The following is a 17,000-nucleotide window of genomic DNA, read 5'->3' as shown; positions in this document are numbered from 1 at the left end:
AGTCACTGGCTGGGGCTTTCAGGAGGCTCTTCTAAGGGAAGGCAGACTCAGCTGGCGGGTGGATAGCTTTTACCCACTGCTTTCCCCTTCTTCCCATCCTAAGAGCAGATGCCATACAGGAGGAGGAGCAGCCACCTTGTGACCAGTGGACAAGCACCTGCCAGGTGTTGGGGTCCCCCGGGCTGCCCTTGCAGAGCGGCACGGACTGAGTGGCCTAGAAGAGCACACACTTGCCCGGCAGGCCCGAGGCTGATGTCCCTCCCTGTGCCCAGGCCTCCCTCTGGGCCTGGACACCCGCAGTCCTGGTGCGGACGGGCAGCTGCCAGCGTCCATGGCTCTCCATCTAAGGAAGGAGACTAGATGGGATGCCCATGTCCTCTGCTTTCTTCCAGGCTGACAGGACTTTGTCAACCGAGGTGCAGGCTCCCAGGTGAGGATCCCTGGCTGTGTGACTCTCACTCCAGAGCCTTGTGTGTCCTTGTGGGGCCTCCGGCCTATGAGGTTTGTGCTTTGAGGTGACAGCTTGTCCTGGTTTGCTTGCAATGGTCCTGGGGTGTGTGCTCCGGACCTGTCTTCCGCAGGCTCTCCCTGGGGCTTCTTACACGGTTGGGGCACAGACGTCCCTGAGGACGTTTCCGTCGGCCATCTGCTGAGGGTCCTCTTGGGGGCGGCTGTGCCTGAGACCTCAGCAGGTGACATAGAGCCTGGCTCCGGGAAGGGCACCGAGAGCGCTGTTTGTAGAGGGGCTGCTATGAGCTAACCCCCCAGTTCCCAAATGGGGAGGGTGTGTGGGGGCTGCTGGGGTGCTCGCAAACGAGCCTGTGAGGTGTGTGTGTGTGTGTGTGTGTGTGCACGCCTGTGATGTGTATGTGTGTGGTATAGGTGTGTCTGTGTGTGTACATCTGTGTGGTATGTGCGTGTGTGTGCATGTGTATCTATGGTGTGTGTGATGTTTATGTGAATGTCTGGTGTGGGGGGTGTGTGTGTGTATTTGGTGTGGGTATGTGTATGTGTTGTGTGTGTGTGATTGTGTGCTATGTGTGATGTATATGATACCTGGTGCGGTGTGTATGTGTGTGTATGTGTTGTATGTGTCGTGTGTGTGTGATGTGTGTTGTGTATGTGGTGTATGTGATGTATATATGAGTGTGTGTGTGTGTGTGTGTGTGTGTGTGTGTGTGTGAGGAGATATGAGCTCACCGGGGAGCATGGTCGGAGCTGGAGGGTGGGGTCCAGGGGCCCAGCTGAGGGGTTGGTGTGTGCCCAGGGAACTTGCCCAGCACGGCTCCCCCGTCTTCCTGCTCTGACACGTCTGCCTTGGTTTCCCCTCCCTCCCGTTCCCACAGGCCGGGGGGCTGGGCTGATACCTGTCAGGATGGACTCCCAGGAGCACGGCTGTCCCTGGCGTGGGGGGTGCAACCCCTGACTCGGGCTTCTCGGGCCCATGGGGACGGGCCACCCTGGGCCTCAGGCAGGCATTTGTGTGACCCCAGAGCTCAGGGCTTGCAGACCTCTGTTCCATTCCTAAACCTCAATGTTGAAAGTCTCTCCCCTCCGCGGAGCTAAATAAACCCTGACGTGGCTCCTCTCGTGGGCTAATCCATGTTAAAGCCATCAGAAACGATTTATTGATTGGTTGAAGAGTGAAATCCCAGAAGGAAGATACGATCACCTTTTCCCAGCAAATCTCGAAATCAGTCTGATAATGAAAACTTTTTCAAGGCAGGACTTGAAAATAAGAATTTCAAACTAAGGTAAACTGCTTTATACCACCCAGGGTCTGAGGAAGAAAATTGTTGGATGATTACAAATCTCCAGCAGTGACAGTCGTCAGCCTGCACCTGTACGCCCCCGGCTTGGTCCAGGGCCTGCAGGTGCCGCTCGGATCCAGGTCGGGCAGGCCAAGCAGCAGCTTGGGCAGGTGGGGGCCTGCGTGGTGACTGCCGGGACCTCCCTGCAGAGTCCTGGGGCCCAGGAGGTAGTGAAATTTTGAGGGCCTGCATGTGAGCTGGGCAGGGTGCACTGTGGGTAATGAAACCAGGGGGTGGTGCTCAGGGAGGCAGCCCAGGCCTGGGGAGGGGTCCTGGGGGCTTGGTGTCTCAGTACATACAGTGACCGTGAGCCCCAGGTGACCGAGCCCCTGACAGTCATTAGGGCCAGTGCCCGTTGGCTCCTCATGAGTCTCCCCAGAGGAAGGACACGGAGGGAGGGGCCTGGGGCTGCACAGGGGGGCCCAGGATCCACAGCACTGAGGCCATGATCAAAGGAAGCCCTTGAAGTTCATACGGGCAGAGAGGACCCTTTCTGAGAGATGGCAGGAGGAGCATGAGGGAGGACCACTCCATGGGGTCGGGAGGGCGGGGGGGCAAGGGGCAGCAGGGCCAGGTGTGTAACAGGTCCTGCAGAGGGAGCCCAGAGCACGGCCCGTGGATGTGACAACAGAGGCCTGTTCTGAGGTTGGAGTGAGTCCTGGGGAAGCGGCTGATGGCTGGGGTTAGGATGCTGCATCTGTGGGGGGGGTCCCCATGGAGCCAGGACCAATGGGAGATGCCTGTGTGTAGCTGCACACACATCTACACGCACACAGGTGCACATGCATATATACACCCACACATATACATACACACATCCACAAATACCTACACTCACGGAGAGTCTAGGCTGATTTTAGGGAACTGGCTCATGTGACTGTGGGGGCACGTCCGTAGCCCTCGGGGCGGCCTGCACGCCCAGGGAGGAGTTCACCTGCCGTCTCGGGGCTGCAGGCGGCGGGCAGGTGTGGAGACCCCTCCTCCTCCTCGGAGGACCTCAGCCTGTTTCGTCTTAACACCTTCCACCTGTTTCCTTGAAGCCAGCTTATGGCAAGCGCTAATGACACCTGTAATACCTGCATCATACCTTCGCGGACACACCTGGGCCGGTGTTCGACCAACGCCTCAGCCTGGCCGCGTAGACGTGTACAGCGAGCCTTCCCGACGGTGAGTGCGAGGCTGGCTGGGAGGGGAGGGGTCGCGTGTGACCATGTCTGTGGGTTAAGGGGCAGAGCTGAGGGGTGGGGGCTGTGGCGGAGAAGGGGGGGCCGGGCAGGCCTGTGGAGGCCAGGGAGGGGGCCCTGGCAGTGAGCAATGACGCCGTGCTCCCAGGACAGGGGCTGGGGCAGCAGCACGGGGAGAGCGTGGGCCCGGATGGCCTCTGGAGGCAGGAGGTCAGGCCGTGAGGGAAGGGCAGGGGGAGGGGGCACCCATGGGCTTGGGGAGCAGGTTGGAGGCCCGGGGATGGGGGAGCCAACCCCGCCTCCTCAGAGCCGGCCAGTGCCTCCTCCCGGGTCTCCCCAGACTCTGGCTCCCAGGAGGTTGTGAGTGGGCCGTGCTCCTCCGCAGGCGCCCCGGGGCGGCCTGTTTGTAGCAGGTGATGACAGTCCTCGGCTCCGGGCCCTGGAGCACCGTCTGCTGCATCCTCGGATGCGCCTCGTCTAGCCAGCTCCCTGTCCGTCCTGTTTTCCGCGGTCATAAGGCTGCGGGGACGCCCCCCAATATCGATCTTGATGCACTTGTCCGATTCCTCCCTTAAATTGAACCCCAGACACGTGTGAACGGGACTGGAGGTTTCCTGAGGGATCGGGGAGGGGGGGGGGACTCTGACGTGTTCGGTGGCGTCCCTGCCGGGGACCCAGGAACCCTCACGTCCCGGCCCGTCCCTCACGCTCGGCTCTGAAGCTTGGGAGCACAGCGCCGGCCACGCAGGTGTGGCGTGTGTGATCGACGACGGGAACCCCGGGCAGGGCTCACTTGCATGGCTGGTTGGAGCATAAAGTTCGGGCTCGGGTGTGCACGGGGGTCCCTGTCTCCCCTCAGCCACGGTCTGGATCTTGGGGTCCGTCTGGCTCTACGGCTTCATCTGACTCCCAGGGGGTGGGCGACTGGGGGGCCTGATGCTTCGGTGTGTTGAGGGGGCGGGGGCCTCGACCAGCCCTAAGGTGCCACAGCCAGGGCCTGCATGCAAACGGGGAGACGGCGGATGGCCCCTCGGCTTGCTCATCCTCCACCCAGAGGGAAGGGGCAGGAGAGGCACAGCCAAAGACGAAACGAGGGTGATCGTGATGCCACCCAGTCATGAAGCCACTGGAGTCTGTTGGCTCCCATAGCCTCAGGCTGCACCCTGCACCTCAACACTGAGTGCAGGCCTCCGTGGGCGGCCCTGTGGGCTGGGCGCAGCTGGGACGGTCTCTGGGCCTCGATGGGGCTCCCTGGGGCACTCATGGTCAGCCTCAGGTCAGCCGGGTGGCTGTGCCGCTGGGCCTGGCACTGTCACACCTGTCCTGGCACAGCTCCAGGTGCAGGCTGGTGCAGGCCGGAGCAAGCCCAGACCCAGGGTGAGGGGTGCAGAAACCGGAGGGAGGCCGCACCCCATGGTGAAGGAGCCTGGGTGCCGGGAGGGAGATGTGCGCCGGGTTTGAGGACCAGCTGCCTCACAGCCCGGCCTGGGCCTCGGAGTTCGAGCAGCTGGACGGCCGCTCGCTCTTCGCCGTGGGTGGCAGAGGCTCAGGGCACGCGGTGGCTGGTGGCTGCTAGACGGTGGCCTTGTTCCCACCACTTGCTTGCGTGATCTCTGGCTTCCACGGGACACGGAAGGCTGTGCCGCGCTAGTCGGTGGGTCCCCCGGTTCTGGAGCGCCCGGTCTCCACGAGCTCCACTGGAAGCTTCCTTCCCATCCTCGATTCTGTTCTAAAATAAATCAGAATCACTTAGGAGCCACCCTGGAAGCCTCGCCAGCCTGCCGGGACCCAGGCCCCCGGAGCAAGGCTCTTCAATCAATTTGGAAAATGCTCCCATGTGATACGGATGGACATGCTAGGGGACTAGAAGCCCCCGCCAAACCGCTACCTGGAGTCGGATGGAACGTGAGATTACTCTGAGAAAGGCAGTCAGCAGGCACCCGCTTGCCCTGTTTTGGATGTACCCTGGGGGACGGGGGGCGGCATGGTACGGTGCCCCCAGTGGGCTGTGGCTCGGCTGGGTCGGCCACTTGAGGTTCTGACGCTTTGGCTGGTGACTTCAACTGGCCCGACCTTGGTTTCTGCAGGGCTGACAACGGCCACGCTCCCTCGCCAGGCAGGGGGGCCGGAGGCACCCTCCATCACAGGTGGCGGGGAGAAGGGATGGGTGAAAGGCAGCCAGCCGCAGGCACCTGCTTTCTGGAAAAGGTCTGATATTTGGGGAGTTGCCAGGGCCCTTGGCCGGCTCTCGCAGAGGGTGGGGGCTGGCCTCGGGCTCACGTACCTCATTTTACTGCAGAGACACGAGCATTTTTGGTCTCCTGCCTTATTTCACTTAACAGTGCCAGCATTTCTCACGTTGCCAGGGCTCGTAAGATGGAAACACGTAGTTAGGGACGGTGAGACTATACTCATTGGTGATTTTTTTTTTTCTGAATATTGATTTTGGTTTTCATTGTTGTTAGAGAGGAGGTTACAGTTATCAGTAGGGACACCCCCCCGTCCTCCGCCCCCTCCCCAGGTTTGGGTTACGATTGGCTTCTTGTCCAATTTCCACAAGTGGAATGAGGGCCCCCATGGCTCTTGACTTTATGTCCCAGTTATATTCTAAGCCCGTGCCCGTTTGTCCTGTCACCGGTAACGTATGACCGCATCGATGTTCTTGAACTCTCGCCAGGATCAGGGCTCATGTCTCAGTGTCTTTCAAAGTGGAATATGAGACACCACCACGTGATTCTTTCTCAGAGCGTGGTGGTTTCCTGGTGTGTCACCTTGGCCAGGTGACCTACACTTCCCAGAAGCCCCTGCCCCGCGCTTTCGGGTCGGAGCTGCCCCGGGGGCTCTTCGGTGAGCCGCGAGGAGACCTGGACAGCAGCCGCGGTGGCTCCCACACGCTGTCGCTTAGAGGCTGGCCCGTGTCAGGCCTCACGTTGCACCTGTTCCCGGGGCCGCCTCCGCCCTCTGACCCCCGAGGCTGGTGTGTGTTCGTGTCCACAACCAAGGGCCCAGCTTGCCCACTTGCCCAGCTTGCCAGAACGCCCACGCCGCCACGATCGGAGGCATCCAGACCCACGCGGGCTCCACCCCTCCTCTGGAGCCCCCCCGCCAGCCGCCCTCCCACTGCCCGTCCCAAGGCGTGAGCACCCACGGCCGTCTGAGCTCAGGTCCCCGCAGCGAATCTACCTTCCCGGCTGTGGGCCCCTCCTCGTCCCTGTCCCTGCCCCGTATCCGCGGGTCTGCTGCTCCGAGTGAACCTTGGCTGATACAACTTATTATCTGTGATGAGGCAATTGGCGGAGATGTGCCGGTGCAGACTGTGTGGGGTGACCCTTCCGACCGGCCAGTCCCCAGGTCCCTCCAGGTAGAACTATGTCGCCGCTTCTCATGAGTCTTGGAAAGTTAATCGTGCCCAAGCGAGTGTATTTATACGTGGTTATTTTAAATTTTTACACAACGGTATGCTTTTGGCACAGAGGGTAGCACATCGCACGCCCTGTTTGGCTTTGTTCGCCTGCCAGTACGTCTTGGAGGTGGAGCTGCCCCCTTGCTCTCAGCAGGCGCCCGGTGCTCCATCACGTGGATGCGACGTATCGGATTGTCCCCTCCGTCCGTTAACGGGCTTTCGCCGTATCTCCCATCTTGACATTGCAACACCGCCATGAAGAGTCCTTGTCATTTCGCACAAGCCCTAAAACACCTGCTGGATAAATTCCTGGCAGTGCAACTGCTGGTCAAAGGGTCAATCCCACGGGTGCTCTGACTCGGGCGGGGGCGGGGTGGGCAGTTGCCGATGAGCACACTCTTCTGGATTATCTGCTGCTTTCTCTTCTGTGTCCCTCTGCGTGGCAGGGGGAGGAGCCCGCAACCTGCTTCGCCCAAGTCCTTCTCCCAACCTGCTTCTTGCTCAGTGTCTGCCCATGAGGGCCGCTGGTGTGGGGGTCAGAGGCCCAGCAGGAGACATCCACGTGTGTCGGGCGTGTGAGATGTGAGCGTCTGCAGAGGCTGGGGCAGTTTCCTGCAGATGCCGTGGGCACCGTTCGGGTCTGCAGTGGTGGCTCCCTGCAGCGTCGAGTTCCCGGATTCCGGAACACTCTAGAAGTTTCCGTGACCTCCGGGCCTCATGATGGTTCATAAGCCTGTAATTGCCTGCAGTAAATCCCCTCTTGACTGAAGTACCTGGAGTGTATCCACCTTCCATACGTGTGCCCACAGCTCCAGGCTCTGCACCATGGTGCGTGCCCACATCCAGTCACAATCTGGAGATGGGATCTCACTGTAGATGTGATTTCAGAAGTGTGTGTGCATGTGTAAGGCTGAACCTTCTTTACGCGCTTGCGCCGTTTGTATTCCTGGTTCTGCAAACCGGGTTCATATCCATGGATTATCTGCTAGTCTTCATGTTGATCGAAGGAACCCTCTCTTTGTAAAGAAATGGGACTGTCTGTGGCATAGATCGCAAACCCTTCCTCAGGCTTGCAGTCTGTCTTTCAAGTTAGCTTATCTGTATTTTTCTCGAAGACTAAAATAATGTTTTATGTAGTCAAACTTGTTTTCTTCTACGGATTTTGGGTTTTGCGCTACACCTGTCGCAGCCGAGGCAGTGGGCTCCTCACAAGCTCTCCGCGTGCTTCCCTACATGTTTCCAACTCCTTTTCCTTTTTTTTTCCTTTTAAGATTTTATTTATTTATTCATGAGAGGCACAGAGGGAGAGAGGCAGAGGCACAGGCAGGGGGAGAAGCAGGCTCCACGCAGGAGCCCGACGTGGGACTGGATCCCAGGACCCTGGGGTCACGCCCTGAGCCGAAGGTAGATGTTCAACCACTGAGCCACCCAGGGGTCCCTTTCCGACTCCTTTAAAACCTGCTGGCTGTGTTCATTATATTCTTGAGCTTCTGTGTTCTGACTAATTTTTCCACCTTGAACTGTCATGGACCAGGAGATACGCGTGACGATTTCCCACCCTCGCACCCCGGCTTCTTCAGGTCCTCTCCAAGCTCCCAACTTCACGTTGTGATGCATTAATATCCACAACTGACACACATCCTTGTGTGTGGCGGCCTTTCTCGTATGGCGCTTTTCCGTTTGGTGTAACACCTTTTGTCCCCAAATAAACAGTGTCTGGTATTGATTGCTGTCCCTGCATTTTTTTTAAAGTGCGTTTCTGTTGTATGTTTGTATTTTTAACCCATCTCTGTGGCTTGGTCATTGAATGATCTTCGGAATCAGCCCGTGGCTGGATCCTTCCGGTTTCACCCCGTGGGGACGTGCAAGTATGTTGGAGGCTTGTTACTGTTTTACTTTCCACTTTTGAATGTGCCTCAAGGACATCTTTCTCTATAGATTCTCTGTGTCCTTTCCTCTGTTTTGTCTGTTTATTTTTATTATTTGGAAAGAACTGGAAGTTTGTTTTGCTGCTGTCTTATACCCCTGACTTTGTATGTTCTACTCAATTCTTTACTGAGCCCACACGATGGATGAGTATAGAGCAAGTACATCTCAGCTTCCTCTGCTCTTGATTTTATTTTTTTTAAAGGATTTTATTTATTTATTCATAAGAGACACACAGAAAGAGGCAGAGACACAGGCAGAGGGAGAAGCAGGCTCCATGCACGGAGCCCAATGTGGGTCGATCCCAGGACCCCGGGGTCAAGCCCTGAGCCGAAGGCAGATGCTCAACTGCTGAAGTACCTAGGGTTCCCTAATTTTATTTTATTTTATTTTTTTACAGAATCTCAGTATTCATCTTTATATTTTTACATGTACATCTGGCAATCGACCTACCAGATGTAAATATATTTTGTCGCTGGTGGAGACAGATGAGGACATCTGTTCTGACACCACTTCTTGACCCTCCTTGTCTTTTTCCTCCCGGTCTCTGACAGGTAAAATCCTCAAGTGTTCTCGTAGTTCACATTTATGTTTTCTTTGGTAACTAAAACACATATTTGTTTTTATCTTCCCCTTATTGTTAAATGCATTAGCACACCCGCCACCCGATCTCCCGCGACACTTTCTCCATCTGTCTCTCTGTCGGCCAAGGCTGTGTTCTGACGGTTTCACCAGGATGGGCTCATTTTGGAGATGTTCCTCTAGATGTTGGATTTTCAAAACGTATTTGCCTTTCATCTTCGTATTTGAAAGACAGATTGGCTGTGAGACTCCGGGGTTGCCGCCTCCTCGATGAGGACCTTGTAGGCATTAATCCCTGGAGCCCAGCATCCAGCGTCGTCATGGTAACATCAAGGAGGCCGGTCTAACGGTTTTCCCCTCTTCCGTGACTTGAGTTTTTTTCCCCTCTCCTTGGATGCCAAAAGAATTCTCCGTTTATCTTTAAAATCCGGCAATTTTACCACCATCTTTTGCCAATTTTACCCCCACCCCGAGACACGCACTTTCAATTTGCAGACACGAGTCCCATTTACTGGTGAAAATGGCTCGTGGGTGATTTTACGTGATTTCTTCTGTTGGGTGACTCCTGTTGTCTTCTGCAGAGACACCTGCTCCGCCCGTGCTGGGTGTCCCACGGCTGTGCTCGCCCCCTCCTCACACTCCTGCCACCCCCCCCCCCCCGTGGGCTTCTGCTGCATTGGCTTGCTCCCCACAGCCCCGGTGCTCCTTTCTGTCACCGTGGCTGTCGTCCTCACTGGGTGTCTGTCCACCTGCTCTGGGCTTGCGTCTCAGGCCCGTTGCTTTCCTCCTGTTGTTTCCTGAGCTTTGCTGGGTTTCATTCCGTTTCTGTGTCTTCTCTTGATGGGTTCATCTCTGCTCTGTGTTCTTATTTATAGAACAGAGTCCTCTGTTAAACATTGCATTTTCCTTTTATTTATTTTTTTAAAGATTTTATTTATTTATTCATGAGAGACACAGAGAGAGAGAGGCAGAGACACAGGCAGAGGGAGAAGCAGGCTCCATGTAGGGAGCCCGACGTGGAACTCAATCCCAGGACCCCAGGATCACGCCCTGAGCCAAGGCAGGTGCTCAACTGCTGAGCCCCCCAGGGGTCCCCTAAACATTTCATTTTCCTTGGTCCTGGTGAAGCATCTGGTGTGTGCTGCTTATGCTCCTTTGGCTCTTCCCGGCGTCACCTCTCTGGAGTCCACCTCTGTAAGAAGCCGCTTCCTTTAGACGTCGATCCTGGACGGAAGCCCCACTCGGTCCCAGCTTCCTGAGTCTGGACACCTGCTTTCCCACGGAAGCTTCTGTCACATGTCTACGTCCCCTTCCCCTTATGTGAAACTGTGAGCTGAGCATCCACTGTGGTTTGGCTTCCCCCACCCCAGACACCTGCTCCCTTGGAGGACAATCCCTCTTGGCCTCTTTCCGGGCGTCCTGTGACCTCTAGTGCAAACCCAGCCCTTCCTCACACGCAGGTCAGGCCTGCAGGTGCAGTTCTGTTTCTTATTTTGCTTTGTTCTTCTGTTAACGCCTATGAGGACGAGGAGGGCCAGGGAGGGGGGGATTCCACTGTCTCTCCCCTGCCATTTAAAAACTGCTTTCATTGTTATTTAAATTTGCATTGTGTGGTTTCTCAGTGACAATGAATATTGGAAATGTATTCTAAGTCAGGAGTTTTTGCAGCATCCAGGATAAGACTGAGTGCGGCTGCTGCAGGGATTGGCCGTCCTCCCGTCTGCAGTTCACGAAACTCTCGGCTCCCCCACCAGGAACCAGGATTTGTGGTTCTCCTGGGACTATGTAAGCACTTACGACCATAAATAGGGCTCATCTGCTCTGGCCTTTATAAAGCCGGCCGTGAAAGGGTTTGTCACAGTGACCAAAGCACACTTGAGCAAATTAAACACGGTTTTCTAGCAGCAACTTGACATAACTCAAAGCGCGATGAGCTCAGCAGCGCTCGGAGCACTGTGGCGGGCCTTCCTCACCAGGGAGATGGGGCGCCAGGGTCAGCTCCACACCTCGGTCCTGCTCCCCGTGGCCCCTCCTGACTCTGAAGCCCACGCGGGGCCTTGCCGCCCGCCCCGCCGAGCGCTGGCCCCTGGGTGGGCCGTGTCCGCCTTCTGGTAGCCGCCACGGGGTCTTGGTGCTACTTGTGAGAATTCACAGCTCCCCTGGGGTCCCAGGTTCACACTTCGGCCCGGGTGCCTCAGCTGCTCTCCCGTCTTACCAATGCCCGGTTCCTGTGCCGTCGAGGGTGAGCCTCGGCCCGCCGCCCGCCCCGCGGATGGATGACCGGCCGCAGGGTGGGAGCTGCCTCCTGAGGTGTTCCCTGCACCCCGGGGTCCCCAACGCCCTAGGCCGAGGGCCCCGGGCTCACAATTGATGGCATTCCCCAGTCACCGATGGCTGTGCCACGTGTGGGCTTCCAACCACTGCCCTAGACGCTCTGGGGCAGACCTGAGTGTGTGCTCTCGCCCTCCACCCCTCCCGCAGGAGCCTAGACTCCCTTTCCTCAGGAGTCCCAGAGCGTGGGGGTCTCTGTCCTGCAGGATGTCTTTGGGACTCTGGAGCATCCCTGTGCCCAGCGTGGACTCTGGGACGTGGCTGTGCTAGATGCTGGAGGCAGGCCTGAGGGGCACAGCCCTGTCTGTGCGGGGTCCCTCCTCGGGGAGCTCACGGTCATGCGGGCACACAGGTCCCCTGGTTCCAGGACACCACGCTGGTTACCTGTGGCCTTGCCGGGGCTCTGAGTCTCAGGCCGAGGACGGCTGGGGGTGGCTCAGGCTCGCTGGAGAGTGGGTGGGTACCAGGAGTGGGGGAGGGATGCCCACCTCTGAGAGGGTGTGCAGGAAGGCCTGGGAGGGCCGGGGGGGGGGGTTGGGGTGCGGGACGGAGGAGGGGCGTTGACAGTGCTCCTGCTTAGCTGAATGGGGGGATGTGCTTGCCGGATTCCTTCATGTTCCTCCCAGCCCCAATGCCCTGCTTTGGGGGGAGAGACAAGTGGGGCAGAATCGGGCACTCAGCATCCTCTAGATGCTCTCAAGCAGGACCATGATGGCGGGGCGCCCAGAGGATCCCGCTAACCACTGCGGCCAGGCCTGATGGGCCCTCCGCACGACCCCCTCCTCCCACCCTGCCAGTGGCCCCACCTGCGACGGCCCCTCCCTCCACTTTCCAGCCTGGCTCCCCGCCGGCCACCTCAGGTAGGCCAACCAGGACCCAGGCACCTGGACTCTGGTGCTGGGGCCTCAGCTGACCCCTCGTGGTTGTGCCCAGCTCACGCGTCCTCAGGGTCTGGGTGTCCTCGTCTGTAGGACGCTGCACCCGGACCAGATGTCCCCCCTTGTGCGCTCACCCCTGACCTTTGTGCTACAGAAAAGAGCCAGAGAAGAGACCTTGCCTGTGGCCTGGCCCCGGTGCTGGCTGAGTGCTGGTGCCCTCCCAGGGAACAGGTGCCACCACGTGATTATGACCGAGGTCGGGCAGCCTTCCCGCTGCAGCCCTATGCTCAGAGTCCCACGTAAGCTCCTTCCAGCCGGTGGGTCCCTTTGAGTCCCAAATAATTTATCCTTGGGTTTCGCCACAGGGGGAGGCAGGCGCTGCAGCCTGTCTTGTCCCTCCCCCTCCCTTCACCTGCTGGAATGCAGGAGGTAGAGCTTGCAGGGCTCGGGAAACCACATTGCTGCCTCCGCCACAGAGGGAGGAAATCCAGCCTTAGGAATCGGAAATTCCTCCTTCAAGCAGAAGAATATTCCAGGCCAAAGGCACAGTGTGTGCACAGCTCCATGGCTGGAAACAGTAGGGTGGGATTAGGCACTGAACGGTGGTCTGAAAGGTCTGTTGCAAGCAGAAAGGGGGAGCGCGGGGCCGCTAAGGCTGGCGAGGTGGACTGTGCAGGGCTGGCTGCCAGGGGGAGGTTTGTGTGTTTACCCCGGGGCCCCAGTGGGCTTCTCACAGGTTCTAGGAGGAAAGTCCCGGGATGGGGTTTGTGTGCCTCCAAAAGACCTGCCTAGAGGGGGTCTGTGCAGGTCCCAGCGGGGGCTGAGCCCAGGAGAGGAGGGGGGGACAGGGCTAGGCCTCAGTGGCCCTCTGGGGGGGGCATGCCTCGGCTCCAGGGGTGCATGTCGTACAATCGAGTGCCTGATGGTGATGTGTACGTGCAGAGCACAGTGACATCGTGTAGAGTAAGACCCGCAGACCCCCATCCGCCCTCAGAACTTAGGCGCCCCTTTGCTGAGAAATTCATGAAATCGCTGGATATCTAGAGACACATTTTTAACTTAAGATCATAGGAGGCCGGACTGTCCTTCTGCAATCACCAGGCTCACTGGGGAAACTGAGTCACAAGGGGGCAAGGGGCATGCCCAGAGCCACGCAGGGAGCTGTGACAGGCAGGTGTGAGTGGCCCCTTCCCAGTGTCCCAGCATCCCAGCCTGCCAGGTGTGTGCTGGCCCGTGTGGCGTGGGGCTGGCGGTGACCCCCTGCCCTATGGGGCCATGTGGTGACACAGAGAGGCTTGGCTGGAGGAAGGAGGAGATGCTCACCCAGCTCTCAGCCAATCACCAGGTCTTCCCCCAAAGGGTTCCTACTGGGCCTGGAGCCCCGAGGGGGTGAGGGGTCAGGACCTCTGCCACCAGTGCCCGTGGGGGGCTTGGGGAGCTCGGGGTGGACGGGGCGTCCCAGGGCCAGCTGGTCATGTCAAGGGCTGCAGGGCAGTGACGGGGACGTGGGGCAGGGAGCGCTGGTGTTCCGGAGCTGCCCTCACAAAGGACCACAAACCAGACGGCTTCAAATAGCAGGATTTTCTCTCTACCCCGTCTGGAGCCTGAGGTCTGATGCCAGGTGGGCAGGGCTGCGCTCATCCCAGGCTCCGGGGGAGGCTCCTCCCTGCCTCTCCCTTCTCCTGGTTGGCTCCCAGGCTGGTGGCCACGTCCCTCCCCTCTCTGGCCTTGTCTTCACCGGCTCCTCCCTGGGTGTGTGTCCCTCCTCTGGGGACACCAGTGTGCGGAATTTGGGCCCACTTGATCCAGGATGATCTCATCCCAAGATCCTTACCTTACTTGCAGCTAGAAAACCCTATTCCCAAATACAATAACATTCTGAGCTTCTGGGTGGACATGAATTTGGGGGCATCATAGTCAACCCACCCCAGGACCCCCTTGCCTGTGAGCTCTGCTGCGAACAACACAAGTGTCCCCATTGCCCCTGGGGTGCCCATGCCCAGGGCCCATCACCCTGTCTGCACACCCATTCGTCTCCGGGCCTCCAGCCCCATGCAGGCTCCTCGCAGCGGCCGTGGAGGACTGGCTGGGCCTCCATCGGTGTGAAATCACTGGCGGGGAGGGGAGCACTGTTTGGGCAGGTGGGACCAGTGCCTGTGCTCCCCATGGGGGTGGACCTGCCCCTCTGTGCTTGCCCCCCGCGTTGGCCCCAAATGCCTCCCTTGCCCCGCATCCCAGCCAGAGTCAGGTGCGTGAGCTGCTTGGAAGATGCCCTTCCTTAGGCCTCACGTTTTGGAAATGTCTCTTCTCTGTCTCCGTGCGTCCGCGGGGCGCCCCTGCATCCCACAGCCTCAGCTTGGGCCAGCTCCGCCGGGACGGCCAGCCTCACCTTCCCTCCCAGCGGCCTCCAAGCCCTGCACTCCTGGGTGGGCAGGAGGGTTCGGGGGTGGTGTCTCGTGGCCGGACGCCCAGGAAGCCAGCCCCTGCGGCAGCGCCCGGCACAGAGGAGGGGATGAGAGAGCCACCCGGTGCGGCCTCGGCCCCACTCAGCCCGTAAATCCCAGTGCTCTCCTCCCACGGAGGCCGGCGGGGCCTCCTTCCATCACCCCCTTCCCTGACAGGGGCGCCCGGGCAGCATCCTCTCCTCCACCGCACAGTAGTTAAATCCTCCCCAAATGTTACTTGCAAAATGATGAAAAACTCTAGAGAAGGGTCTTGGGGAGCATAGGCCGCAGCCTTGCCATTATCTTTGATGATAAATCTTTCTTTCTGATAGCAAACAATGTCTGCAGTATTTCATAATTGGCGAGATGGAGAGCGCCTATTTTCCAAGATGTTCAGGAATAACTCAGTTTTAAAGACCACGTCCTAACAACCCGAATGGGCCGATTATTCCAGGGGAATCCGCTGAGAATCGTTGCCACGCGAGGTAGGAAAATGTGCCTGAATTATTGCCGGAACTTTGCTAAGAGATTCACGGTTTCCATTGCCAGGAGAGACGTTAATGCCCATTTATTAAAAATGTTTTTGAGGTTTTACTTCCAATAGAAGGATTTGTTTTATTTAAGTATGTCCTCTGAAGCGGTTGCAGTGGCAGGACCATCCGTCTGCCCGTCCCCTGACTCAGCAGCGCTGGGCGGCTGTGTGCGGGTGAGGAGGGGGGGCCCCCGTGGGAGGGGAGGGGATCCAGCGGGGGGCGGGGGTGGGTGGCAGCGGGAGGCAGGCTCAAAGTGGGTCAGCAGAGGATGTGGATGACAGGAGGCACCTGTCACCAAGCGCTTGTTGTCTGTGGGGCAAATGCTGGGTGCATCTGTGATGGGCCTGGAGGGTCACGATTTTCAGATTCCTGTTCATGCAACAGGAATATGAGACCTCAAGGGGCCTCCAGAGCCATCAAGCGTTCTCCTGCTTCGATGGGCTCTCGAGAGACCAGCAGGTCAAGAGGCTCCCCACGGGGGCACGCAAGCTGGTGCTGTGTCCACGCTGTATGCCCAGGCCTGGAGCAGGGCCCGGGTTTGGGGGCGTCGGCCGGAACAGCCTGTGCTGGGCGCTCTCCCTGCTGAGCCCTGAGGGGTCCCTGCTGGGCAGCCCCGCCCCAGTCCAGGCCTCCCGTCCCTGTCCCTCTGCATCCTCTTCCACCCCTGGCAGACCAGATGACCCTTTCCGGGGATGTTGGGGGGTGGCCCGAGTGCAGAGCTCCCCGGGCGTCATAGCCGACACAGCGGCACAGCTCCTCCCAGAGGTGGCGGGTGGCCCAGACTGAGAAGCCACCACTCCGGGGACGCCCACAGAGCTGCCCGACGGGGAGGTGCATCTGGGTCACGGCAGGAAGGTGCATTCGTGCCCCGTGGACGGGGAGGGGGTTTGAAACGACAGACCTCGAGTCCCTCCCTCTGAAATCCCGGGGTCAGCAGGGCCGAGCTCCCTCTGAGGCTCTGGGATGGCCCCTTCCGGCCTCTGCTGCCTGCCGGTGGCCCCGGCTCCTGGGCTGTGGCTGCAGCACCAGCCCCCCCATGTCGTCACGGGCCTCTCCCCAAGTCCGTGTCTTCTTTTCTGTTTCTTCTGAGAATACTTGCAGTTGGATTCAGGGCTCCACCTGGACGTCCAGGACTTCATTACATCTGCAAACTCCCGTTTCCCAACTAGGGTCACATGTACAGGTTCTGGACACTTCCTTTCAGGGGCTGCCATTCAGCCCAACTCAGATGGGTGCTTGGGAAAGTGGGTGCTTGGTGAGGCTGAGAGTGCTCTTCAGGCTCCGGACACCGAGGCTCGCGGCTCACGGAAGCAGGGTCAGGTCCCCTCTGAGTCTGTTGGAGCCAAGTCCTCAGACCTAGGAGTGGGGAGTCACGATTCTGGGATGAGCCTTTGTCCAGGGCAGGGGGGCATGTGGAGTATTTGGGACAGGGCAAAGGAGGGGGCAGGGCTCGGAGGGCGCGGACCTGGACATGGGGTCTTGCCCCACCTCCGCCGTGCACATGCCGCAACGCCTTTAGTGTCCCGAGCCTGTCTGCTTGTCTGCAACCTGGGAAGCGGTGTAGCTACGCCCTGCACTTGTGAGGATTTGATGGGATCCAAGCCCAAAGTGGCCAGGCGCCAACATGCAGCAGGTGTGCACCGTGGCATCTGGTGTGTGCACACGCATTGGCACAGCAGATGGACACAGATATGCAGCAGGTGCACACACTGACGCATCGATAGGCAGTAGCAGGTGCACACACATAGTAGGTGCACACACATTGGTTTTAGAGATGCCCACCCTGACACAGCAGGTGCACGCACAGACACACCAGTGTGCAGCAGGTGCACACAGGCACACAGTAGGTGCACAAAGACACACCAGTGCACACCAGGTGGACACACACAATAGCTGAACATGAATACG

At 58.7% G+C, this 17,000-nt stretch overlaps 1 long non-coding RNA gene across 1 annotated transcript; it reads left to right on the top strand.

The window, feature by feature from the left end:
- Positions 1-389: 389 nt before the first annotated feature.
- LOC144322991 (uncharacterized) lies at positions 390-15,256 on the top strand. The gene is made up of 3 exons (XR_013388547.1): positions 390-1,754; positions 2,852-2,978; positions 14,892-15,256. It is a non-coding gene; the product is annotated as an uncharacterized LOC144322991 (long non-coding RNA).
- Positions 15,257-17,000: the final 1,744 nt, after the last annotated feature.

The sequence above is a fragment of the Canis aureus genome, chromosome 11 (genome assembly GCF_053574225.1).
Source record: "Canis aureus isolate CA01 chromosome 11, VMU_Caureus_v.1.0, whole genome shotgun sequence".
NCBI classification, from domain to species: Eukaryota; Metazoa; Chordata; class Mammalia; order Carnivora; family Canidae; genus Canis; species Canis aureus.
Note: the sequence above shows the minus strand (reverse complement) of the source record. Positions and strands in the feature narration are given on the sequence as shown.